This window comes from Lissotriton vulgaris, chromosome 5 (assembly GCF_964263255.1).
Source record: "Lissotriton vulgaris chromosome 5, aLisVul1.2, whole genome shotgun sequence".
Taxonomy (NCBI): domain Eukaryota; kingdom Metazoa; phylum Chordata; class Amphibia; order Caudata; family Salamandridae; genus Lissotriton; species Lissotriton vulgaris.
Window position 1 is genome coordinate 966214818 of NC_141693.1, and position 26678 is coordinate 966241495.

The window sequence follows — 26678 nt, forward strand, 5'->3', positions numbered from 1 at the left end:
GCGCCAGAGTAGGGATGAATCTAATGCTTTTTACTCATCATCCCTCATGCATGCAGGGATTTGGAGTCTTACTTGTGATCCTATTAACAGATCAGCAGAACACGTTCTGATTATCAGTCTCTCTGGTGGCATTCTCCTCAGTGGGCATATAGATATTCCCACCAACAGTAACTCAAATTACTTTCCAATATTACCAGTAAACTGGCTCTTTCATATTTTGGAATCAGTTACTAAAGGGCAGTGATTCATTGACATCAAGACAGAAATTGTCTTTGTGACGCAGATCCCAGCTGGTCCTCCTGAGTCTGGGGCCAAGCACAGGTTTTGCAAATACCATTGTAGTGGGTTGTTATTTAATTCCAGTCATTACACATGTTACACGATAGTAACGCATCCTTTTACTAAACTAAAATGTCTCTCCAGGCCTAGGAATGCCAACATCCCCCCAGTACAATCTGCAAAGTAAAACTTAGACTTAGTATATCTGACTATAGACTGGAGGGTAAAGAGGTCTACCATGCCCCACAAACACCTCATACCACTAACCGGTCCACTTTAAAAGTATTACATAACCTACTGCTAGCACTATCGCAGGATGTCTGACAATGCAGTAGAGGCAGGGAGTTTCCCTCAGCATCTTTTCTGCAAGAAATTATTGAAGGACAAGGCTTTTGTTGAGTTGCATCTTCCAATAGGAAGCAACCATCCTCTTCACAAGCCACCAACCGCCCAAACCATACGTGTTCTGTCATGAGGTGACATCACTGAACCCTTTCATGAAATGAAAAGAAAATTTCTAAAGCGTGTCTATACCCGAAGGTGTCAAGGTGCTAAAACTACCTAAAACACAAGCACCAAATGAGAAAAAAAGAAAGCAGCCTGCACAGCACCAAGGGCTAGGATAAAATAACCCAGGTTTTCAGATGTTTACAAAAATCTGATTTTTTTTCGGATCCTCTACTATGGAGAGGGAAGGTGTTCCACAGTTTGGCCACAGAATAAGAGAAAGATTGCCTGCCCCGTCGTTTCTGTGGATGTTGGGAACTACCACCTTCCTTCCATAAGCAACCTATTAGGCACGTATCAATGAAGAGTTGGTTGAAAAAGCTGCAGACCCATTTGGTGAAGTGGCAAAAAGGCCAGGCATAGAACTTTGAATATCACTCGCTTCCTGACAGGAAGCCAGTGAAGGGCCAATAGACACTCATCCACTGAAAGATGTTAAGGATTACCCAGGGCAAGAGACACCATGTTTTAAATGACCTGGAGCTTGTTAAGACAAGAATTATTAATATTGAGACAGCGAGCATTACAATAATCCATGCAGGAGGAGACCAAAGCCACAGACACCGATTTGTGGTGTTCTAGTGGAATAAACAGGAAGACCTTTTTCAGAGATCTGATGATGTAAAAGCAAGTGCTGGTGGTACAATGTATCTACAGATTGAAGGTCAGGGAGTTATTAAGAAGAACCCCTTCACTTTTGGCCAACTCGACCGGGGTCGTTACAGGACCATACAATTCCAGCCACAAGAGTTCTGACTAGATGGACTTCTGCACTACAAAAACCAACTCCTCGGTTTTATCAGCATTCAGTTTCAGAAAGTTGCCTTTCATCCATTTGGACGCAGACGCAGAGAGCAAACATGCCCTTAAGAGGTGCACTGAAAGTCACCCGCTGCACCCACCTCCAAGGTGATATCTCTCCCCTCTTCAAAGTACAGACAGCCCAACAACTGCACTGTGAAATACGGGTGGCATTGAAGCAGCTACTATTTCAATTGAATGCTCTGCCCCCAGGGCAGCACCAGTACACAGCTGATCTGGGTGAAGCGCATTCTTTCCAATATAGGGCAGAGACCCTATTTGCACCCGTCTCACCTCTTGAAAGGTATGTCATGGTGCCAAAAAGGGAAAAGGCCCTGTATACATAATAAGACCTCCGGTAGCCTCAGTACGACTGACCACAAGGCATTCATCAAACTCCTTACTACTTATTTCTTTTTAAATATTTTTATTCAGTTACAAGAACACCATCAGGAATATACAATATTGTCAGTTGTCAGTACACATCCATCAATGATGCCCAGTAACAGCAAACCATTACTAAATAAATCACTGTCCCGACAGGTCAAGGTGTGACTTCATTCGATGCTCATATCATATTCTCAGTGCATTAGTACATATCCCATTTTGAGACATCCATCTGTACACTCTCTGGTAGGCCTCTGTCAAAATGGCAGGACCCCCCAGTAGTGGTTCATAACTTCTAATAACTGCCCAGCCAGAACACTCCCTCCCTCTTGTAAGACCCAGAGCATTTGTCCCAGCAATGTATTCAGTCTGCAGTGGCAATTACAATCAAGAAGTCTCCTTCCGCTGATGCCCATTTAATTATTTCCACCAACCAATCTTTCAGATGAAGATGATTGGGAGTTTTTCCGCCCATAGCTATTTGTTACAGCACCAAAATGAATCCCAGGTCTGCAAATCAATATTCCAATGTTGCTGCCTTTGGCCTAATACCCATAATACACCTTCTTAATTGCATCAGTTCTGTTCTCCCATAATCTCTGATCAATATATCCGTAGCATGTGTCCACAGAGATAATAATTCTGAACAGTTCCACACTGCATGCAACCCTGGATCAAGTATAAATGTTTCTCAGTCTATGTGGCATTAAGTATGTCCTGTGGAGAACCTTGCAATATCAATTTGAATTTTGCGTTCCTGAAGACCATCACTGGGTGTACCAGAATTCTTGCCCACTCCACATCTGTGAATTGGCCCTTTAGGTTTGATTCCCACCTCTCTTGCAATGTCTTTACGTCAAGTTCAGTTTGGTCAGCAGGTGATCAATAGAAAACAGTTAAAGCTTTCCTACTTCCACCATGCATTAAACCTGTTTGTAGAGTCATACAGGTGGGTGGCTACTCACATCCACAATTCCACAATGACTTCACCACTCATACAAGTGCCCCATAGGTCAAGAACTGCCCCATTTGTAGCCCCTCAGCATGCCATAGATCTTCAAAGGATTGAAGTTGCTGGCCCTCAAACAGATCGCCTACCGTGTTAAGCCCAACCTCATTCCAGCTCTACGGTTGTATGTCTAAACAACTACTGCCTAAACCACGGCTTCCTTAACCACGAAAGCCTAACCTTTTTTTAACACGACTTCCTAAACCACGAAATAAAACATCTCGTGTTTGGCCAGTAGATGGCACTATTGTAATTACAATACTTCTTACAATACCACTCGTAAATAATAAACGGATCTAAATCTTTTTTTTTTACAACGCATACCATTAGCTTTTTTTTTTTTTCCTTTTTTTGGGGGGAGACCCCCCCTAATGTTCCCTTAATTCTGAGGAGTGTAGTGGAGAGACTCGTGGTTCAGGGAAGTCGTGCTTAATGAAAGTCGTGGTTTTTAAAAGTCGTGGTTCCGGCTTCGTTGTTCAGGTAAGTCGTTATAAAATTATCGTTGTTCAGGATGTTTCCCCAGCTCTACATTACCAAGTAGGACGCAATTTACTTGAACTCTGGGAACCACCATAGCGGTTGGGTTGGTGAATATGCCCTCATCACTCTTGTGTGACTCAAGCACAGCTTTCAATAATGCTGTAATATAAGCAGCCGAGAAGCCCGTAGCACTAGTGTGCAATTCTCTCAACCGGGCCAGGGACCCATCCACACCATCCCAAAAGACCCCACGCATTTCCTCTTGTCCAATCAGCACACACCATCGGGACACCCATTGCAACTCGGCGTTAAGTGTTAATTTTTGAAATGTGGTATGTTAAGGCCCGCTTCCAGTGTATGCAGTTGGAGTTTGTGTGGCAAAATCTTCTGCCCTCTCTCACACAATGTAAGGTCTAAGAGCTGGGCATTTAAAGTTTTAAAGAGATGAGCAGGTATGACCACCAGTACATTCACAAAAAGTACAACAATCGTGGCTGGGCTATCCTTTTAGACGGTGCCATCATTCCAATTTCTGATAGCAGAAGTTTGTTCCAAAACAAATTGACTCCACAATGTTAATAAATATTTCTTCCGGATTAATCTCCAGGGTAACTGCATCCCTGTGGAACACCTGAATTCGCAGGACTCAAAAGGTCCTCTGGCCTAGCCTCCAGGACAGCTGGACCAATCCATCCCCCACAGAATGTTCATGCAAGGCAGACAAACATGACGTAGCTCAGTTAATCCAAAGCCCAGACATCTGTTCGAACTGATTCACCATGGAGTAATATGACTCATACATCTACAAGCCATATCTTGCATGTATACGAGCACATCATCTTCATATAGAGAAAGTAGAAAACTGCAAACAGATAATGTCACACCTCTGTTCAATTTCTCCTTAGGCATCATGGCTGCAAACAGCTCCATTGCAAGTGCAAAAACCAAAGGTGATATGGGACACCCCAGCTTCAGCTCACAGTGAACCTACCACATCTCAGATATAATTCGCTTGTTGCAGATCCTAGCATTCTGACCAGAGCAGAGCAGCCCAATCCAAGTTATGATCAGCGGCGGCTCCTCCATGTTTTCTGTTTGGGAAGACATCCGGGAAGTTGGGGGAAAGGTCCCATGGACCACAGCCTGCTTTCTCTGAGACACCCTGCATGATTCCTCAAGGAGCAGCTGTAAAAGGGAGACAGCGTCCCCTTTGTAAATCAGTTACTTGCTCCTTTGGTAAATCTGTAACATTTCAATGATTCGCAACTGCATTCACAAATCATTGCTACATTTCATTGTGATTTGCAGTTAGAAGAGGATGCGACTTTCATGGCCCCTCCTAGCTGTGATACAGAATGAGTCGTGAAATCCCTTTTGTGATTCAGAAAGGCTTTTGCAAATCACAAAAGGTGTTGAGTAAATAGTAAAATGTAATTTTGCCGCTCCTGATTATATTAAACTGGGCTTGGCCATAAGCTGTGTCTATACTCTGATGCTGTGTTCAGAGCCCGTTGTTTAAGGCATTAGACTATACAACTATGGGCTCTAGAAGGACAAAGCTTGGGTGCAGGATATTGCCAGAAGTTACACCCTTTGCGCATACGTTTGTCATTGGCTGAAAGTCATGAGCACTGGTTTCTGGGGGAAAGGCTCAGTACTGGGCTGGAGGCTAACCCATGTGATCATATTTCACTGTGCGTGGTCATCTGCAGTGGGACACATAGATAGGAGACATGAGTGCAGGGCAGGGCATTAGCCCTCTGCATATGGCTTCATGCTGTGCACAAGTAGGCTTTGGGAGCACAGGGGCTGGATGCAGAGTGCAGCTAGAGGACAGACCTTGTACTCAAAGCCCAAGATAAACTGCCAAAAGTCATGCAGAGGGGATCTTTGTATTTTCAGGGAACCTCAGTATTTTGTTAAATTATCAAAAAATGTGTTAAAGTGAAAGTAGTCATGGTCATGTTTGCAGAATTTGGCCGAATTAAAAACAGGAATTCCTAATAAAAGTGTCATTTGAAGAGGAATTATGGTTACAATACAAAACATAGAAACACTGCTCTTCGACCGTTTTGGTGAACAAATCAGCCACAACGCCCTAATACCCCCACATGATATCAAGGTTAGGTCCTGCTCTTAGAGATTATAGGATATGGTTAAAGATTGTGACCAATAAACTCATGGAGAATGGTGTCCATGCAGGAATTGTTCATTAGCCTCACCATGCACCCAGACCACGACTACGACAAAGTAATCTCTGTAAATGTATTGGCATTTATATAGCGCACTACTTACCCGTAGGGTCCCAAGGCGCTTCGACCGCTGCGAAACCCTTCCTGGCTTCCCTGAGAGATGGTCCCTTAATGGGTATCTCCAGGGTGAGACCAGACATCCCCGGCAGTCTGGTGGGGCCGTTAGTGAAGATGAGGCAAGCTAATGCCCAGAGTTGCCGAGTGTGATCGCTGATCAGAGTGGGCACCGAGGCGAGAGAATTATCGAGTCCGCTGACCCTGGTCCAGAAACCTGCCGCGCCGGGATTCGAACCCTGGTCCCGGGCCGTCCTCTGCTCTCGGGTCTGCCGCCTCTAACCAGTGAGCCACACTACTTCACGCTCTCTGAAATCTGCATCCTGTTTGGTGCAGGATATTACTATTGAAAATACCTCTACCTTAATATGGTGAGTGCAAATGCATATGTTAGGTTTACGAGGATACTTTTCTTTGAGGGTCTGAGTTATATTGAGGGTTATCTTAAGGAAAAGACTTCGTTCAGCTTCAGGTTTATTGTTATACATGGGGCCCAAATAAGAGTTGGGTGGAATGGAATTTACTGCATTGATAGAGGAAAAACATCTATTAAATCTGCCCTGACGAAGCGCCCGTGGTTGGGGAGCAAAACGCGTTGGCTGTCCTGTGCACTTTGAAAAAACGAAATTAAAAAGAAAAATCTATTTTTGCACAATTCTGGCCTCTTGCGATTTACTTTACGACTGGTGCTGCCTCCACGCTTTTCAAATTTTCTATCTGGGATTCCTGTGGGACCGAACCACAGCAGGTCTTGGAGGTTGGACAGCACAATAAGAGTGAACATTTTATGGAACTTTGGAAATTTGAGGTGCTTGCCGTTTGATCCGCTGTGGAGATTCTTTTTTTTTCTGGAATGGAATTCCGCTCCAGCTGACCACAAACAGGCAAGTGGTCCCGAGGCCAGATTGACCGGCTGCGGGAGGACTAGACCTAATTTTACCAGCTGGAAATTCTAGCAGGTAATATGTTTGTGGAGAATGGGTTGCATTGCAGACCAGCCTGCTTTCAGCAGCTGCCCTACCCTGAGCAATAGCACAAGTAGAGCAAACAATGTCCCCCCTGCAAGACAATAATCTTCCATTCCCTTCCTTCTCTAACCATTGCCAACCTCATTAACACCTGATACCAGCTCCCATTTATCACCTGCTCGGAGAAAATGGAAAATATGAACATTAATCCCCTTGAGACAGTGTCTATCATGCAAATTCTAACAGATACAGCCCGAAAAAGCCTGGTACAGCTGGGTCCACAAAGTTATTTTCAATTCCATGAGGATTAACTAGTATTTGCAGGAATTCCTTGAAGAATTTCCAGACGGTAGTGATAAATTCAGGCACCTGGAATTTCCTCTCTTGGAATTCTGCATTACACATGATAGTGGGTTAGTGAGTGATACAGTTTATGATTATGCGTATTGTCAGACATAAGGTTAGGTTTAGAGTTAAGCTAAAATTAAAATTTATTTAAGCTAAGGTTTAAGGTAAGGCATAGGTTTAGGACTTGGGGTAGACTTACATTTAGGTTTAGGGAGAGATTATGGTTAAAGTGTAAAGTTAGGGCTTGTGGTATGTATAGGGTTAGGCTAAGGCTAATAATTAGCATTATACTAGGGCTAGTTTTAGTGTAAGATTAGGTTTAATGTTACAGTTAGTGTTTTTGTTTCACATAGGATTAGAGTAAGGCTATCAGTATGGCTATGCTTATGGCTATGCATTAGAGTAAGAACAGGTTGGCAAGTTAGTCAAAGATTTAATGTAGCATTTGATTTGGGGTTAGAGACCAGAACTGTGACGCATAGCGATAAACTGTGAGTATTAGGAAAATGGTGAGGTTAGTATAAGGATCAGGATTGGGGCAGTTTAGAATTAGGTTTAGATCTTGGATTAGGAACAATGTAGCTGTATTGCTTTCCTATAGGTGTTGAGTTGTTAATTGCAATATGTATATTCCTCGTCAATGCAGTTGTAGTAGGATGTGATCATTATTTGAAGTTTTGCATGAAGCATATAGGAGCTGCCTTGCAGCTACTTGACAGCGCTAGATGGTGAATAATGTCGCAAGGTCTGCATGTTCCGTGACTTCTCTTGGTGCGTGTGTATAGCTCAGCAATGGTTCTTCAGGACGTTTAGTTTAGGATTTGATAGTGAATAGGGAAACTGACTCCTCCCAAATTATTGTCGTAACTTTAAGTGTTTAAGCATGGCCATCCCATAGCAGATGAAGGTTGAAGGGCTTGCAACCTGTCATCATTTGCCCCTGTACTCCCTGTAGCTTTGTATTTTAGATTTAACTCTGCACACTAATGTGCAGCCTTTATCTTTCCAGGCCATGACATGTTATGTCGCCTACATCCTTATATTGCAATATAAGGGCATTGTAAAATACACTTTAATGTGCATATTTGCAATCCCCTAACGCTAACGGAGCAACTCTTTTTCTGACGCTCCGAGGGTGTTGCGCCGCTTCCCATATTTACAAGGCGATGCTAAGCCACCTAATCTGGGTTAATGCTACCGTGTAAATATGCCTCTTTCCGCAACAGTCTGCTGCAGCACAGGGCAGGCAATGGGTGTGGCTGCAGGTGCTCCCCTGGAACGCCCATTGCTTTTTGACACTGACCCAGATTTACAAGGCTGGGGAAGTGGCAAAATTAATGCCAGATAATACCTGGATTTAGGATGGAGATACGAGGAGAAATTATAAATTTCTCCTCGTTTTTTGCTCTTTCTATGTGTTCTGCATTCTGCAGCACAAATACAAAGAGTAAATTGCCATGAATGATTGTTTATTTGCAGGAAGGTGTCCCTTCCTGCACCTAAACAAGCGCCCCTGCACTGCAGGCACCCATGCAACATGGCGGCAGGTTCCCTGTGCTGGCACTGGGCAGCTGTTTAGCACCAGCACTAGGGGAAACGCAGGGGTACGCCCTATTATTGTAAATACGGTGCATCCCCACATTTTGAAAACGTCATAGTGCTGCGTTGTCAAATTTGGCGTGACACTGAGCTCCGGCATTTGTTTATAAATTTCCCCCGATGTGAAATAAGTTCAGCTCTATCCAATGTATTCTCATTTCGGCTCCCCTCATACCCAATTAATTAATGGAAAAACTCCTGTTTCTGCAATCAAATAGGATTGACTCCTGAGCCTCTTCTCCTAGCACACAAGAGTATGTAAGAGGCAGGTCCAGCATCCAGACAAAAATCGTTGGTCATTTGCAGAAACGTTTGAGGAAAAAAATATCATAACGCTCACATTACGACACAAAGTAGTTGGGTACAATATACACTGAAACATACAGTGAAAACATGGAGGAAAATTCACAATAGAAAGGAACAAACTCGTAATTCGTCTCAGATTCATTTACAGTTGATTCTCTACTGTCTGACAATTCAGGTTATTGTCTTGCGCTTCCAAACCAACTCATAATGTGCTACGAGAAACGTATCAACAATCAATGAACATATATAATATTTATATTTATGAACACTATGCACAAGAATCAATCCATGTATTCTGGGGAATACTGAGGGCTGCAGGGGGTTATCTGTATCTTATTAAACAATCTTCAGTCCTCATACGCATGCCTCTTGAATCAATACATTGACTTCTGTATAAACCTTAAAGAAAGCTTTATAAAAGTGGAAGATGTGTGTCTAAAATAATTTTGCAAAAATCATAACAATGATAATTAGGCAAAAAGAAACTTAAATTCTGTTCAAGTACCTGCCAGTGTATCCCTTATTTTTCAAATACATTCCCTCAGTAATATCTGGTATTCACCCACTCTTTCAATTTATGCCTTATGTATTTTTTGGTAATATTCTTAGAATGATTTTTAGACACTGTCACTACATTTTTATCTAGTTCTTCAAACATAAAAATGCACATTCTTGTAAGACTGGTGGTAAGTCATTTGTGATTTTAAATGGCGGATTGTTCCCCACTTGGTGAAGGTAAAAAAACAATGAAACCTACCAAACTCATACTACAGACTGGAAATGTTTGTAATATGCTGCAGGCCAAACCTCTATTTTATAACACATTTAAATTAACATGTTTTTTTCAAAGTTCTTTTAAGATGGATGCCACTTTCTGAAAGCCATTGTAAAATTTTACAAGACTTTCAGAATGGGCCAGAGGGAGTAGGATAAGTTGGGAGATTTTAAATGTTTCACTCTGAAATTCATCCTTTAACATTTAGACTAATTAGTTATAAAATTCAGATTGGGAAATAAGGGGCTCATTGGCCGGCGGTGGCGATCGTTCCGCCATCGTAATGGGATTTACCCACCGCCATATTAGGATGGCGGTGGTATTGTGGCAGGTGCAAAGTCTGTCTGCAGCTTTTTCGCCTGTGGCAATCGTTACAATTGCCTGCTGGACGGAGCTGGGCCACTAATATGGTGGGGGTGTCTAGCAGGCACCGTCCGCCATATTAGGATGTGGTGATGTATAGGCTGGCGGGGATTGACTTTGGGGGCCCTTTGGGGGGTGTGCATTGGGGGTACCCATGGCATATGGTGCCTTCCACCTGTGCAGGGAAAATCTGTGCCTGCTCTTTTACCATTGTGGATAGTACTGCAGCCAGCAGCACCGTTCTCAATGGTAAAAGGCCAGGATGCGCCAACCAATGTGGCGGGCACATCCTAATTGGGCTGATGGGACCGCCGCACGTCTGGCGGGCATTCCAATCACAGTTATGATGGCGGGCGGACTGATGTCCTCCCGCCATCATAATGCACCCCTATGTACGTGTTTATACCGCTACCAAACTAAAAACCATTTAGTGTGCAAAAGTGCATATGGAAGTTCAGTATACAATAAGTCTGATTGCTCTTGACCTGAGTCTCTATGCATTAGTTGGATGTCGTCTTGGAGATTGTGCTGGTTTGTTACTGTAGAAATAAAGAAGATGTTGAGAAGTACTGACTGTAGAAGATGGTAGGATACGAGCGCTACAGGATGCTAAAGGTAAGTTGGCAAGCAACATAAAGAATGGTAGGACACAGAGATAGCAGACACATTTGTTTTAATTCAAAGCAACATTCTTAGAGACCACACTATTTTGTGTCTGGCAAACCTCCTCTTATTCACATGCGAGGATCGTTGAAGAGTTTGAAAAATGAAACACCAATTTAAAGCATCCATGTGTAGATGTTTATTCGAGGATTCATTCTACTTCTGCAAACATGTGCATATTAACAAAAGGGACGAGGTCCCTTTAGGACCCATTCACATTTGAGAATGCATTGCCAGTACCTTTCAGTAATCTGTTAAATATTAATGTTTTGAGACCAACTTTCAGTGGAAATGCAATTGACATACATCACTGGCACGTGGGGAAATATGGAAAAGGGCCTCATAAGTAATTCTGTGAGCTGGGTGGGCGGCAGATCCATTTATTCGGAAAGCCACTATGTCAAAACGATTTTATAGTCAGCGCAAAGTCTGTCTCTTTACCAGGTCAGTACTGAGTAATGTAAGTTAACAGCCTAGGTCCTGGCCAAAACAAACTACAAGAGTTCAGGTCTTATGAACAGACCAGAAAAATTGTCTTCTAATATTTGCAGAGAAGCTCCTTGTAGATAAGCATGGTAGGGAGACTTGTCACATATTAAAAAGTAGACTATTCTTTTTTTTTAAGGCAATAATGTTATGTTCACATTGACACAGCTTTTTCACAGAATACAGAAAGTAGCAATGTTCATATACTTCAAGTGACAACGTAAACATTTTCTAGATTTAGATAAGAAAAATGAACATTGCCCTAATAACAGCCAACATATACTTCTCACTTGCCCATCGGTCCCTAATCCTCGGCCAGTAACAGGCATCAACTGGTAGCTAAATAGCAAGTGCTTCAGGTGCTGCTAAAGTACAGGTTTGCTTTCTTCTATAGAGTTACATTATAACATTATGTTTACATTATTTGAAAATTAAACATCTCATCTAAAGATTTGCAGTGCTATTAGTCATGGTAAGAAGGCTGTTTTTGGGTGATCCTGTAATACATCTTCTTCCATAGGGGACCAACATGTTTAAAACAAAGCGTTCCATGTTTACAAGAGTAGACTATTTTAATGGCATCAATTCTAACCGCCCTTCTCAGACTTTGGGCCTGATTACGATGTCGGTCATAAGACCAACAGCGCCGGTTTCAATTCGACCGGCCGATTATGATACAGCCGGTCAGAATTGAAATCGACTGCTCATTTCGGCTGGGTTTTGACGAGCTCCAGGAGCCAGTCTGCCAGTTGGAAACCTGCCTGTGATCCAAATGGAAGGTGTTTCCGACTTCTGGATTGCTATGCATGGTTTCCAGTGGGGTTTCCATGTCGGCCTTTCTGACATGGAAACCCTGTCCGAAAGCGTGTCTGGGAACCCTAGCAGGGCTCCCATCTGTTTTCAGCCTCCAGATGGGGGCCGAAGGGGCACCTATGGTGCCCCCTTGGTGATTCCTATACCTTGTGGCAGGAGGTGTCTGCAATGGGGTGCAGGGATGGACACAGACTCACATTTCTCAATAGAAACTTGTCTTATGGCCGGTTTTGGTCGGGACCATTGGCCGGAGATCAGTCTGTCCCATTTCCGCAACTGCATCAGAACCAACATCGTAATAAGGCCCTTTGTATATTAATTTAAGGAATTTCCATTGATATTAGTAACCAGGATGAGCAAGGCAGCACACCTCTTTTATCAATGTGGAGTTACATAGGGTCTGTACCCCAAAATATTCCTGAGGGTGATCCCTGAAAGCCTCTGCTGCCCCCTCTTTAGTTTTGTAATCAGAAAAGTGTTTTGTACTTCCTGAGTCATTGATGTCTGAATGCAGGGAAAGCAACCCTTGTGTCAGCTTTAGGAACTGGCGATAATGAAGCCGAGTTAAAATCTTCTTCCAAAGTCTGCAACACCACAGATGTAAAACGTGATGTGAGGAGGCCAGACAATTTCTTAGTTTACATCATGAGGTCAATTCAGAAAGGAGGGCGTTTTTGGTGAGTAATGCTGCTAATAATGCTCATAATTTAAGAGTAGCAGTGACGAAGAATGATGAGGATTGGTATGAGTCAGATATCACTTCGCAGATTCAGTTTCTTGGGGGTCTACAAATTAATGGCCAATATACTTCTATAATTTAACCCTTGAAAGCCCATTTAGCACCTTTTGTAATCCACTTAATGATTTTCAAAGGACCTATTTTGATTAAAGTTTTTGTTTCAAGGTAAGACTGGTTTAATTCCACTGAGCAGTTTTTTCCTGCGAACTGTGTGTCATGAGTTATGTCCATATGAAGGTATAATTTCAAGAAACATGAATATTACAGTGTGAAGAAGGCGACAATTTTATAGCTGGAGCAGAAGAGAAATTAGGACTACGGCAATAGGTTTTATGCAGAAAGGGAATATTGTTAATCAGCTATGGAAACTGAAAGAAGACCTACTGTAGCTCCAACCTCTTTAGGTGTCAGGACAAAATATCCAGTTTAAAATATTGTGATACATTAATATTGTGTAAAAAATGTATTTAATCCAGAAATACTGTGTCACAGAGTATTGTTGTCAAGAATACTGTTTTTTTGTATATAATATTGTCTTAAACAATGTAATTTTTCTTAATATTGTTAACTTAAATATAGCTGTAAAAAATATAATTTTTGTTTAGTTTAATGTATGTGTGGTTAAAATATTAATTTTACGTGTTATTATTCGTAGTGTAATTTTATTAATTTTTTGTTCTATAGTTTTTAATATAACATTTAATTTTTTTTAAACTAACTTAGTAAATGACAATATAACAATGGGGTGTTAGTTGAGTTGTTATATGTGTAGGGTAATAAGATGGGAAGTAATTTAAACTATAGTTAGTTACATTTTATAATTTAATAGTTAATACATTTTGAATTGGAAATAAATATGTAATCAATAATAATCCTTGAAATTGCTTGATATTTATTTTATGAATTTTAATTTCATAAGTTATTATCATTGCATTTTTACATTTTAAACATTTAATCAAGTATTTTATTGAAGTAGCCAGTTGCTTCCTTCTTTTGGGCAATTGGATGGGAAGTTTTTTAAATTACTAATAATTTTACATTCATGTTAACTATTTTGTACATGTTTAATTAAATATGTAATTTATTATTAAGTGTTTAGGTTGTTTCATTTTTTTAATAATTAGTTTTCAATATTTTACGGTATATTTAAATGTTTTTATTTTTGTCATTGATATTTTTGAGCAGGTTGTTAATTTTGTAGGAGAATGGAATGGGAAGTTAATTAAATACAACATTTTTTATTTTAATGGTATATAATATATAATAATTGGTTATGAAATCATGTATAATTATGCAGTTTGTATTATTTTGAAATTGTTCTTATATTTTGTTTGTTTTCTAATATATTTACATTTTAAATATTTGTTAGTAATATATAAATTCAAAGCAGATTTTTGTTCTTTCAGAAGATTAGAGTGGGAGAGTATTGAAATTATAGCATGTTTAAAGTAATTGTTAATATTATTTTTCTAATAATAGTATTTAATGAATTGATTATTATTTATATATGTTCTAATGGTACAGATATTATGTACATTTCTTCTATTAATTTTTTATTTTAGAGTTAAGCATTTTTACTAATAATGTTTTTAATATTCACATTTTAAGTAAGTTAAAGTAATTAGTTAAGTAAGTTTTGTATTCATTATGTAAGTATTTATTTACGTTTATTTCTACTATATTTGTATTTTAATATGCATGCCTTCGTTTTCTTAGTAGTACATAAAAGATATTTCTTTAATTTATAAAATGTTTTAATGTTTTTTTTTTATTTAAGAAATTTATATACTTTGTACAAAGTAATTAGCAGGATGTATTTGTAGTTCCTCCAAAGTCCTACATTTTTTATACTGGAGTATGAATAGTAAATCTAACCCCTTTGAAGTCCAACACTTTCCCTACTTTTGCTTAGACTGAGTAAAAATAGTAAATCTAAACCCTCTGAAGTCCAACACTTTCTCTTCTCTTGCTTAGACTGGATTGAGAATAGTAAATCTAAAACCTCTGGAGTCCACTAGTTTTTCCAAAGTTGCGTAGATTGGAGTGGACATAGTAAATGTATCCCCTCCGCAGTCAAATACTTTCTCAACTGTTACCTAAACTTGAGCAAGAACAGTAATTATAACCCCTCCAGCATCCAACACTTTCCCTACTGTTGCTCAGATTACATGGGCATAGTAAATGTAACCTCTCTGGAGTCTAGTCCTACTATTGGGTAGACAGAAGCTGGAATAGTAAATCTAGCCACTCTTAAATTCAATAGTTTCCTTACTGTTGCTTAGACTGGAGTGGGAATAGTAAATGTAACGCCTCTGAAGTCCAGTATGTATCATATGGTTGTAAAGGCTGGAGTGGTATTAGTAAAATAATTATTTGTAAGTTAAACACTTTATGTAATGTTTGTTAAACATAATACTTTTTTATGGTGAAACAATTTTGGCTATGATCGTTCATCAAAATATTATTACATTTGTCCATCTTGGACAGAAAAGAGATGTACCTTAAAGAAGTATATTCTCATATGCAGAATGAAGCACGCCCATGTATTTTCCATAGGTTTCTTTAGGGGGGCTACAGCTAAAACTGCTGAACAGAATTACACCAAATTTGTCAGTAAGCTAGATCTTGATACACAGATTGTGCTTTGGTGTAAAAACGTTCAATAGTTTTTTTGAGGAAATTAAGATTAAAAAATAATTGTATATCTGGAGGTTTGAGAGAGTCTCGCAGGAGTGCCAATATAAATTTAGAGGGATATGATTCGCCCAGGGAGCTGTTTTTCCCTTCAGCCGTCTTCCTTCTCTGGGATCTGAGTGCTCTGATTGACTACAAGCAACATAGGAAAAATGTTGGCGGCAATTACAGGGTTTGGGAAATGAGTCTCCTGCCCTACAGTTAGAAAAAAAAGTGATATAAGGGCACAGGGTACTGATATCCGGCCCCCGCCCAGGCCCAATGTGGGGTCCAGAGGGACCCTGCACCGGGGACAAAATGCTAAACAAATGTTCAATGCTTGCTGGTATCATGCAGGAGAAAAAGCAAACAAAAACAAAATGACTGCCCAGGACCACATTGTTTAATTTAGGGGAGATTTGTGCACGCCCCCTCCCTGAGCCATTTTCCACCCCAGGGAACCCATTCCCCGGGTCCAATTGCTTAATGTGAGGAGGGAGGTGTGCAGGCCCCCTACCCAAGCCATTATAAGCCCCAGGAGGCCCACCACCAGGACAGCATTACATAAGATTACGGGTCATGTACCCCACTCCCTGAGGCTTATAGGCCCGGGGAGCCCGCCCTGTACCAATATTTTCACAAAAGTGGAGGGGAACCAAGTAACCCCCTCCCAAAGTCTTCAAAAGGCCATAGGGACCCTGTCCCCCAGGGCTTTCACTATACTTTAAAGGAAGTGAGGCTGCATGCCCCCCTCCCTGAGCCTTTGTTAGCCCTGAGTATCTAATCCCCTGGGGCTGGCTCACATGCTGTGTCCCAGGGAGCTCACCCCGAGGATACCGCTGTTCCCTTGCCCGCACCAGCAGGGTCGGGAAACTTGGGTTGCTCTCACCTAGCTTAGAGCATTTTGAAACTCCCACCAAATGGGAGCAAACACAGAGCCTGTTCCCTGCTGGCAGGGCTGGGGCTTTGAAAATGCTCCTGTCAGCTGGGAGCCGACTTTTGATCTGTTTCCCTGCCTGTATTCATTTGGGCAGAGAAACAGATCAAAGATATTGCTTCCAGCACAAGGGAGCAACATGAATAGCTGCTCCCTGCAGGCAGGAGCAATGCTGTTTCCCGCAGCATGCAGGAAGCCAGCTGGGGCTGTGAGGCCCTGAGATGCCACCAGCTGCCCCCAGCGTTGGCATGGGGGTACCCTGGGTGGGCACTGGGGGACCCATCTTTCCAAAAAGGGAGCACTGGAGATGACATCCCCGGGCCAAAATAGCCTTGTGGAGGGAGGCCATGCTGCCTAATTCCCTTTTAAAATACCTAGCACTCTTGGGAATGGAGTCCATATGGTCTAATGAGGCTCAGGGTGGGCCATGAGGACTCTCTCCCCTTTAAAAAAATAAAGTCCAAGATTTTCCCTTTTAATTGCTGCTGAGTATGCAAATATGCCAAATCACCTACAAGCTCCACCTATTTGGCCCGCCCCTTCCACATTAGTAGTATGCAACGGTGTTGCTGCCATTTTCCAGGCTGATTGACAGTCAGCCACCTTGAAACATGATCTGAAATCCTTGATGGAGGTGAATGCATCATAGATTTATTGGAGCACAATCTATTTTGTAGTGTATCCAAGACTAGTGTGTTCTTTCCTGCCCATTTCACTTTAGTAGTATGCAATGGTATTCCCGCCATTTTCCAGGCTGATGGACAGAGTGTTGTATGTACAATTGCACGTTGAAAAATGATCTGAAATCCTAGATGGAAGTGAATGCATCATTGATTTCTTGGAGCGCAATCTCTTCTGTAGTGACTGTCCAAGATGAGTAGGTTCTTTCTTCTCGTCTCTTGGTCTGAGAGCAGAGTGTACAGTTCTCCCTTTTAATTGATGCTGAGAATGTAAAGGCACCAAATCCCCTACAAGCTCCGCCCATTTGGCCCCACCACTTCCTCACTAGTTGCATACAATGTGTTCCTTCTATTTTCCAGGTTGATGGACAGTGGGTTTTCCTTACAATTGCAAGTCGAAAAATTAGCTGAAGTCCTTGATGAAGGTGAATGCATTGCTGATTTCTTGGAACTATATTTCTTCTTAGTGACTGTGCAAGACAAGTGGGTTCTTTCTTTCATCTCCTGGTCTGACAGCAGAGTCTACAGTTCTCCATTTTCATTGCTGCTGAGTATTCAAAGGCGTCAAATCCCCTACAAGCTCTGCTCATTTGGTCCTGCCCCTTCCACGTTAGTAGTAAGCAATGGTGAGGTTTCCGGGTGGGTTGCAAAAGCAATAAGGTGATGGATGGAATGCTTGAATTAATCGCAGCCACTGGCAAGCACTTGAGGCCGCATCCCAAGCCATCGTTTTCCATCTACCATGACACCTCAGTTTGGACCCAGCTGTTTTCAAACAGTCTTGACCCTGTTTCTCATGGAAACAGTCCAGCCTGAACTGCCAGGCAAGGGCCTCCCCAAACCAGAACAAAAGCAACACAGGATTTGTTTACCATTTTTATGGGCTCCTCCCCCATGGACAGCTTGGTTTCAGTGTCACAGTGAGCCCTGGACCCATGTCTGGGCATATCCCATGCACTTAGGGTGCCAAGTGCAAAAACAGCAAAGTGATGGATGGAATGCTTGAGTTAATCTCAGCCACTTGCAATTGCTCGGGACACATCCCAATTCATCCTTTTTCACTCACTCTACCACCTCAGTTTGGACCCAGCCATATGCAAATCAGGCTTGAACATGTTCCTGATGAGAGCAGTCCAGCCAAACTGCCAGGCTGTGTCCTCCCCGAACCATAGCACAAGCGCCCAGAACCGATTTCTACCTTGCTATCGGCTTTTCAGACAGATATGGGTTGGTTCCAGTGGCACAGTCCCCCAGGACCCACGTCTGGGCATTCTTGGCACACTTAGAGCATCAGATTAAAAAACAAAAAGGTGGTGGATGGACTGCTTGAATTAATCTCAACCACTGACAATTGCTCAAGGCCATATCCTGATCCATCATTTTGAACCAACCATGCCACCTTCAGGAGGGTTGTCTAAAGGGCCAGGCTATACGTCAGGTCCTGTTGCAAACCCCCTGCACTGCACGGGAAATGGCCCAGCACAGTTTGAGGTTGGCTACCTGTGGGTTTTGGCTACAGGGCTTGGCTGCAGGCCAGGCCTTGCAGACAACCCCCTCCACTCACAGCTGAAGGCCATGCATGGCAGTGGGTTGGCTTTAGGTTTCATAGGAAAATATTAATTAAATTTTTTTGAAAAACTAGAAATTCACTGAAAAAGCAAAAGTTAAAGTAATATTATGGTTAAGTGGGTTACAAAGATCGGTTTTTGTTTTTGTTTTTAAAAACCCTTGAAATTCACTGAAGAAAACCAAAGGTTAAAGTAACATTATAGTTAAGCAAATATGTATATATAATAACATTTTGAACTATAAAAAACACAGAAAATCACCTGTTATAGTTAGCAGAGCTAACTATAATATGCCCCCATCATACCCTGCTGATGACCTCACATATTGCATCACTCATGACATGTTCTATGACTCCAACATTTGCAATGAAATTATTAATGAGAAAACTGTGCATGGTGGGTGCATGAGTTATAGTTACATTAGAGCATGAGTTATAGGTACTTGAGATAAGGGCTGTTTTTAAAGTAAAGTAATATGTTATTACCATACGGAAAGCCAACCCCATAAGGCCAAGCCTTTGAGCATGCATGGCGGGGTTGGTTGCTTCTCTAGGCCTGCAAACAGGGCCTGGGGACAACCCCCTGCAGGCAGCCAACCCCCGTGCACAGCGTGGGGTTTGCTGTAGAGCCTGGCCTATGAGAAGCCAACCCCATGTCATGCAATGTCTTATTGCGTACGCAGCATGCAGTTGGTCTCACAGGAGCTTGCAGCACTTAGGCAGACTTACTGACTTTGTCAAAGAGTTGAACCACCACAATATAAAAAGTGAGGCTTTTGGCTTAATCAACGGGTGAGCATACCAATACAGATAAAGCAGATCTATCATCTTTCTCCAAAACACCACTATTTTTAATCAAAAGTATATTTTAAATAATTCACACAATGCAATGGTTATTATTATTGTCACTCTTTCTTTTTACATAGTTTTTAAAATTACATTTTGTGGGTGAAACATGTTATAATAAATGGGCAGAGACATAAAAAATAAAACCAAAATGCCTCTGAACGTTTCTTTTAACATTTTTCAGCCCAGAAAATGCAATCATAAAACAGCCACAAAAGGGCCTTGCACTCCAGCTGAAGAGCAACGAACTCGAGTTAGAAGTGATTTAAAAACCTTGGCAAATTCATGTGATCATGACTCTGGTGAGTTGAAACACACTGATACCTCTTCTGCCTGAATTTAACCAGGAGTAAATCCTCTCCTGGTGTGGCCTTTAAAAATATTGTAAGTTCTCCTGAGATCATGTATTGGATGACCCAGGAGACTTAAGTGTACTTTTTTAATGTTGCTGGTGACTGCTAGCTTCTCTGTAGCCCCCACATCATTACAAAAAAGGCTTAGTGATGGCCGCCCCTATTCTATGAGCATCACCAAGCTCAAGAGATATACAAATTGAACACCTTGCTGGGCATTATGAGCAGCTCTTTCAAAGGAACAGTGAGTAATAAATGAGCAGATCTTGCCACTCATTTATTATTCATTTTTTTTAATTTATTTTGGGTGTCTTAGTTCCCACTTGGGCTACCAATACATTATGCTTTATAAAGGAGTGGGGGTGTCCCGCCTCTGAGTCCGTGCAGGCCCCTCGGACCCAATCCCTGGGGCTGTATTTTATTACTAAGAGGCGAGAGGCTAATGGCCCTTACCAGAGCCACTAAGGTCCTCAGGTACCCTATCCCAGGGGCCTTTTATTAAAGTTAAGGGAATGGGGCTCAGTGCCCTTCTCAATCTACCACAAAGGACCCAAGGGACCCCATCCCTGATCATTCTTTTTAAATTAAGGGGAGGCATGAGGCCCCCCTCCCTGAGCAACTAACAGCTCCACCTTAAAATTCAGATAGCTCGCGCACCTCCGTACACAGTCTTCTCACCTAACTCAACACTTTACATTAACTATAACTTGCCCCTTCTCCATGTACTATCTATACCATTGCATATAACAAAAGTTAGAGCATGTGAAATTACTGCATGAATAACAGCCCTTATGACATCTCAAATGACATGATTTGCCTGAACAAGGTACAGGTTACAGTCAATGTAGTGTGACAAGTGAGAAGAGAAGACTGTATTTAAAGGTGCACGGGTTATCTTCAGTTTAAGGTAGTGCATAAGTATAAATGTGACTTATAAGTATGACTTAAATAACTTTGTAATTGATGCTTAAATGATAAATTAAAAATATAACTATAACGGGAGAATTTCAAATGTTTGTGTAGTTTAAGTTGAGTTTATATGCAAAACATAAGAAAGTTTTCCTAACTAGGGTCTCATTAGGATGGCAGACGGACCTGCGTCCGTCCGCCACCCCAGAGTAGGAGGGACCGTCCGCAGGGGCAGCGGTGGTCCCTCTGTGCAGATTAGGATGTGACCGCCACCCTGGAGGTCACATCCTCTATCTTTGATATTGAGGCGGGTGCAGCTTCAAGCTGCACCCGCCGCATGGCTGAAAATGCATGCATCGCATTTGCATGCACAAAGCGGCAGGCAACGCGCAGTGCCTGCTGCTTTGTGCACGCAAATGCAGCGAGTACCATAGGTCTCCCCCATGTGCACCCCCCCTTCACCTAGGGGGCCCGCAACGGGCCCCCAAAGTAAAAGTCCGTATGCTTTTCCACGGCGGAAAAGCCGCCGCGGAAAAGCATTTCTGTCACACCATCCTAATATGGCTGCCAGCCATGTTACAGCTTTTCTGCCGCGGTCAGAAGGCGACCGCGGCGGAAAAGCGGCGGACGTAAAAATGACCCCCCAGGCATCCTAATCGTGCTGGGGGTAATTTGTGTGTCCGCCAAGGTGAATCCGCATATTCTGGGCCAGCAGTGGCTTCCGCCGGCCCGGAGTATGCTGATTCACGGCGATCGTAATGAGGCCGTGAATCTTTAACCTTTGTTGTTTTTTGTGATATATATATAAATATATATATATATATATATATATATCTGTATACAATATATATATATATATATATATATATATATATATATATATATATATATATATATATATATATATATATATATATATATATATATATATATATATATATATTCACTGAAAAAACCATAGGTTTCACACCAGTTATAGTTAGCTGGAAATTTTACTGACATAAAACCATTGAAATTCCCACATTATAGTTAGTTGGACTCACTATGACTCGTCACATATTACATCAATCATGACATGGTCAGTGACATCACTCATGACATCACTGAATACACCATCAAGTGAATGTGTGTCTTTCAGAAAAATAAATATGTTTTATTTATGTATATGTAAAGGTCGATGGAAGAATAAATGTTTATAAATGTTTAAATAAGTGTGTAAATGGATGTAAAAAAAAATTGATTGGTTAACTGGCTTATTAAGTGTATCTTAGTGAATACATATATTAGCGAGTAACTTTTAAATATTGAAATATATGTATCAGTGTTTCACTTTGTGTATAAGTGGCTGCATGGGTTGGTGACTGACTCACTATTTGTATGTGTTTTGAAGACACCATATGTGTAGGATTGTAAGGGTGGATGAGTGTGTATATGTGTGTGTTAGTGAGTGAATGACTGTCTCACTAGTGTCTTTATTAGTAACAACATATGTTTTAATCTAGTATATGTGAGTATTGATGTATATAAGTAAGTATATGTGAGAGTGATAGATTGTAAGAGTTCCTGTTTAAATAAGTATGTGTTTCTTTAAGTGATTGTTTATGAGAGTAAGTATGTGTAAGTTTCCTTAGAAGTAATGTGCTAGTCTGTGTATACTTGTATATGCAAATAAATCGATGTTCAATAGTTTATTTGCATGTGTGAGTATGTGTGTGAGTAACTTTTGGATGACTGTCGGTGTGTAACAGGATGTATATGTGTATCACTACATATGATGAGTGAGTATATGTATGAGTGACTATATAGAACTGTTGCTGAATGAGTGGATGTGTATATAGATGGTGGAATTACTGAATTGGTTGTTGTATCTGGTATGGGTATCTCCATTTTTTTGAAAATGTTAGTTTCTATTTTTGAATATGAGTTTCAAGGGTTACATTACACTGAAAGGAGGTCTGTCAGTCTGTCACAAGGATGGTGTCATCAGTGATGTCATGAGTGTTGTCACTGACCATGTCATGAGTGATGTAATATGTGACGTCATTAGCAGTGCATTGCAGGCGCGCAAGTTATAGTGAGTCCAACTAACTATAACGTGGGAATTTCAATGGTTTTATGTCAGTAAAACTTCCTGCTAACTATAACTGGTGTGAAACCTATGTTTTTTTCAGTGAATTTAATAGGTTTGTTAAATGCTAATTCCTAACTATAACTGGTGTGAAACCTCTGTTTTTTTTCAGTGAATTTCATAGGTTTTTTAAATGCTAATTCCTAACTATAACTGGTGTGAAACCTATGGTTTTTTCAGTGAATTTCATTAGTTTTTTAAATGCTAATTTCTAACTATATATAGGACCTCAAACCTATGTTTGTATATTTATGTAATACTATTTTTTTATGTATATTGTTCATGGTTTTTTTTTGTTGTCTTTTTTTGCCCTGGAGCGCTCCCGTAAGTGCAGTCTTGCTGCGCGCCCCTGGGCGTGTACCGGTAAGCGTCCCGTTAGCGCTTTTGCGGCGAACAAAAACATCATCGTGACGTATCGGGTAGCCGTGTCCGCGTGATACGCACGGCGTAAGCGCACCCAGAAGCACTCGAGCGCATACGATCATGCTACGTAACCATCCGACGTGCTTACACGACGCGCCCCTGGGCACGCCCCGGGGTGGATAGCGTAAGCGCGTCGGGTCATGTGACCTGAAAATAACACTTTTCATTGGTTCAGGACAGGTTTTTTTTGTTCCTAATGATGAAAGCCCCCACCTTTTTTCTTCATTGTCACTTTGTTCTTTGAGTGAGGAAGACCTGTTTTCATTCATTTAGAAATGGCTACAGTAGCAGCAGCAGCAGGAGCATCTGCACCACCACCACCACCACAAGCACCACCACAACACCACATTGGTGGTGAAGAAGAGGAGGAGGAGGAGAGGACGTTCCTTCCTGAAGACAATCCCCCCTTACAAACCGAGCAAGCACATTGTGTGGGAGTTTTTTAAATTCCCAAGAGGCCAGAGGAAAGTCAATGCGGCAAAAGTGACTTGTCTGATCTGTGGCTGTGAACTTTCCAGGGGAACCCTACACAAAAACAATCTTTTGTTAATCACACCATGATTGGCCATATGCAACGCAGGCATCCTAACAACTATTCTGCGGCAGAGGTGAGAGAACTGTCCAGAAACCTTCCCCAATCTTCTTGCAGAACCTCAACAAGCAAAGAACCCACTCCATCGGGTCCAGGGGCAAGGGAGATGGTCCCAAACATCCAAACCAAGTTTGGATGTTTTAAAATTGTTTGTATCTATTGTGGGACTACAATTACATATGGCGAAAAAAGTATAAACCTAATCAACCGTGCATGAGATAACCATATCGGCAGAAAAAACCTTAATGTTTTTCCAGATTTTTTTTGCTCCAGTTGAGCCATATACAATTCCCTGTTTTTTTGTTTCTCCCTATAAAAATTACAAAAAAAATATTAAACTGTTCATAAAAGCCCAAAAAATTAAAAAATGTTCAAAAAATAAAAAAAATTTAAAAAAAGAATAAAAAAACAGTTCTTTTGAGAACTACCTCCAATTTATTAAAAAATGCTACTTTTTAAAAAAAATCTGTCATTCTTTATTCCTTATGGTACGCTCCCCGGTACGCTCCCCGGTGTGCGTACCGGGCGCTCCCCCTGCGAAAATCATATTTTTTTATTTTTTTTTGCCCCGCCGGGCCTTTTTATGGCCCCCATATCAAACCTAGGGGGTCAGGGGGGTCTACCCTGCCCCCTTTTGGTAATTTCCCCCTTTGTTTTTGCCACCTCTTGTGTCACGATCCTACTGAGACACAAGATGGCGGCCACTCCGGACTGTTTGGAATGTTGACAGACACCCGAGAGCCAATCAGCTTTCCGCACGCGAACTCGCGTAGCGCGCTGGTGCGCGCCCCGGTGCACCTACCGGGGCGCGCTTATAGATATATATTTTTTTTTTAACCTAAATTACTCAAAATCCACTGGAGCACATATCTTGAGACATAGCAAAGGCACATTGGGCTACCAGTCCCTACAATTTTGCCAAGTTTGGTGGAAATCTATTCAGCCGTTCGGGCTAAAAGTGAGTTCGACCACCCTATGGAAATTAACATGGGGAAAAACGTTTTGGGACCCCCCTTTTATCTCGGCCCCCGCTTTACGAATCCCCCCCAAACATTCAGGGAAGGAGCGGAGCGCCGCGAGGCAAATTTGAGGAAAATTTCAGGCACATTCCTCAACAGGCGCCAAAGTTATTCCCAATAGAATGTTGCGAATTCCCTATACAAAATAATCCTAACTATAATTACCTACTGGCGACCGCCAGTAGGTAATATATATATATATATATATATATATATATATATATATATATATATATATATATATATATATATATATATATATATATATATTACCTACTGGCGATAGCCAGTAGGTATATATAGTTAGGATTGTTTTCCATAGGAAATCCCCAACATTCTATTGGGAATAACTTTGGCCCTGGTTGATGAATCTTCGCAAATTTCTCAAAGAAGATGGCTCGCTCCGCTCCGCTCCTTCCCTGAAAATTTGGGGGGGATTCGTCAAATGGGGGCTGAGAAAAAAGGGGGGTCCCAAAACGTGTTTTCCCCATGTTAATTTCCATAGGACCTTTAGACTCGGCTACAGCCCGAACGGCTGAACGGAATTACTTGAAATTTGGCAAAATGGAAGAGACTGGTTCGCAGATTACGCTTTTCTTTAAATGGTGTAAATCCGTCCAGTATTTGCTGAGAAAATTGCATTTAAATTCAATTATATATCTATAAGCGTGCACGCGTGCGCGCACTGTCCCCGCCTGCCTGCCTGAAATTGGGCCGCCGCGCTGCCCGCGGCGACCCGGAAGTGCTGCACGGCCGGCTGGAAATTGTCCGCCCCCGCCGCGAGGGGGAAGAAGGATGATGGCGGCTGACTCTGCAGGGCTCCCGTGATGGGAGGGAGCCCTGCCATCGGCAAGAGAAGCGGCTAAGTGCCCACCTCGTTTTTGTCTCCGCCTGCCTGCCTAAAATCGGGCAGCCGCGCTGCCCGCGGTGACCCGGAAGTGCTGGGGCCGGCCGGCCAATACCAGCGCGGCCGGCCGGGAATGCCCGCCCCCGCCGCGAGGGGAGAAGGAAGACGGCGGCTGACTCTGCAGGGCTCCCGTGCACGGTACCGAGGCCAGAGCTGCTGAGCCAGTGGCGGTTCGTCCAAACCCTCAGGCACATTTACTTTTATAATTTTTTATGCTGATAAATTTGTATTCGGGTCGCGGGTGGGAGGGGGCCTCGCAGCTGATGGAGCCCTGAGATGCAGAGCCAGGCTCCTGTTCCCGAGCGCCCATCAGACGGAGTCCGCTTCCTGCAGCGCTTTTCTTTGTTCTTTCTTAACTTCTTCCTGTCTCCGCGGGTCTGCTCGCTAAACGGGGGGGTCCGCGCCAGGTGGGAGGGGGCCTCGCAGCTGATGGAGCCCTGAGATGTTCCCGAGCGCCCATCAGACGGGGTCTGCGCCTGTATCTGGATCTGGGGGGTCCCCGAGACACTGCTGGACCCTGGGGACAAGGGTGCGCGTCGGTACCTGGCAGTGTGGGGCACGGAGCTGCTGTCGCGTGAACTTTTACCTCTGGGGAAGGTACTGAGTGGGCACATAGCTGCTGTTACATGCACTCTGACCTCTGGAAAAGGTACTTAGGGAGCACGGAGCTGCTGCCCTTTAATTCCCGGCGTGGGGTCTGTTCAGCTGCCTGGTACTGTGGGGGCACGGAGTTGCGGCTCTCAGGTATCCGTCCATGGGTCCGAGACTGTCTGTCTTCTCCTACAATGGACGTGCCTAAAATATCATCAGAAACG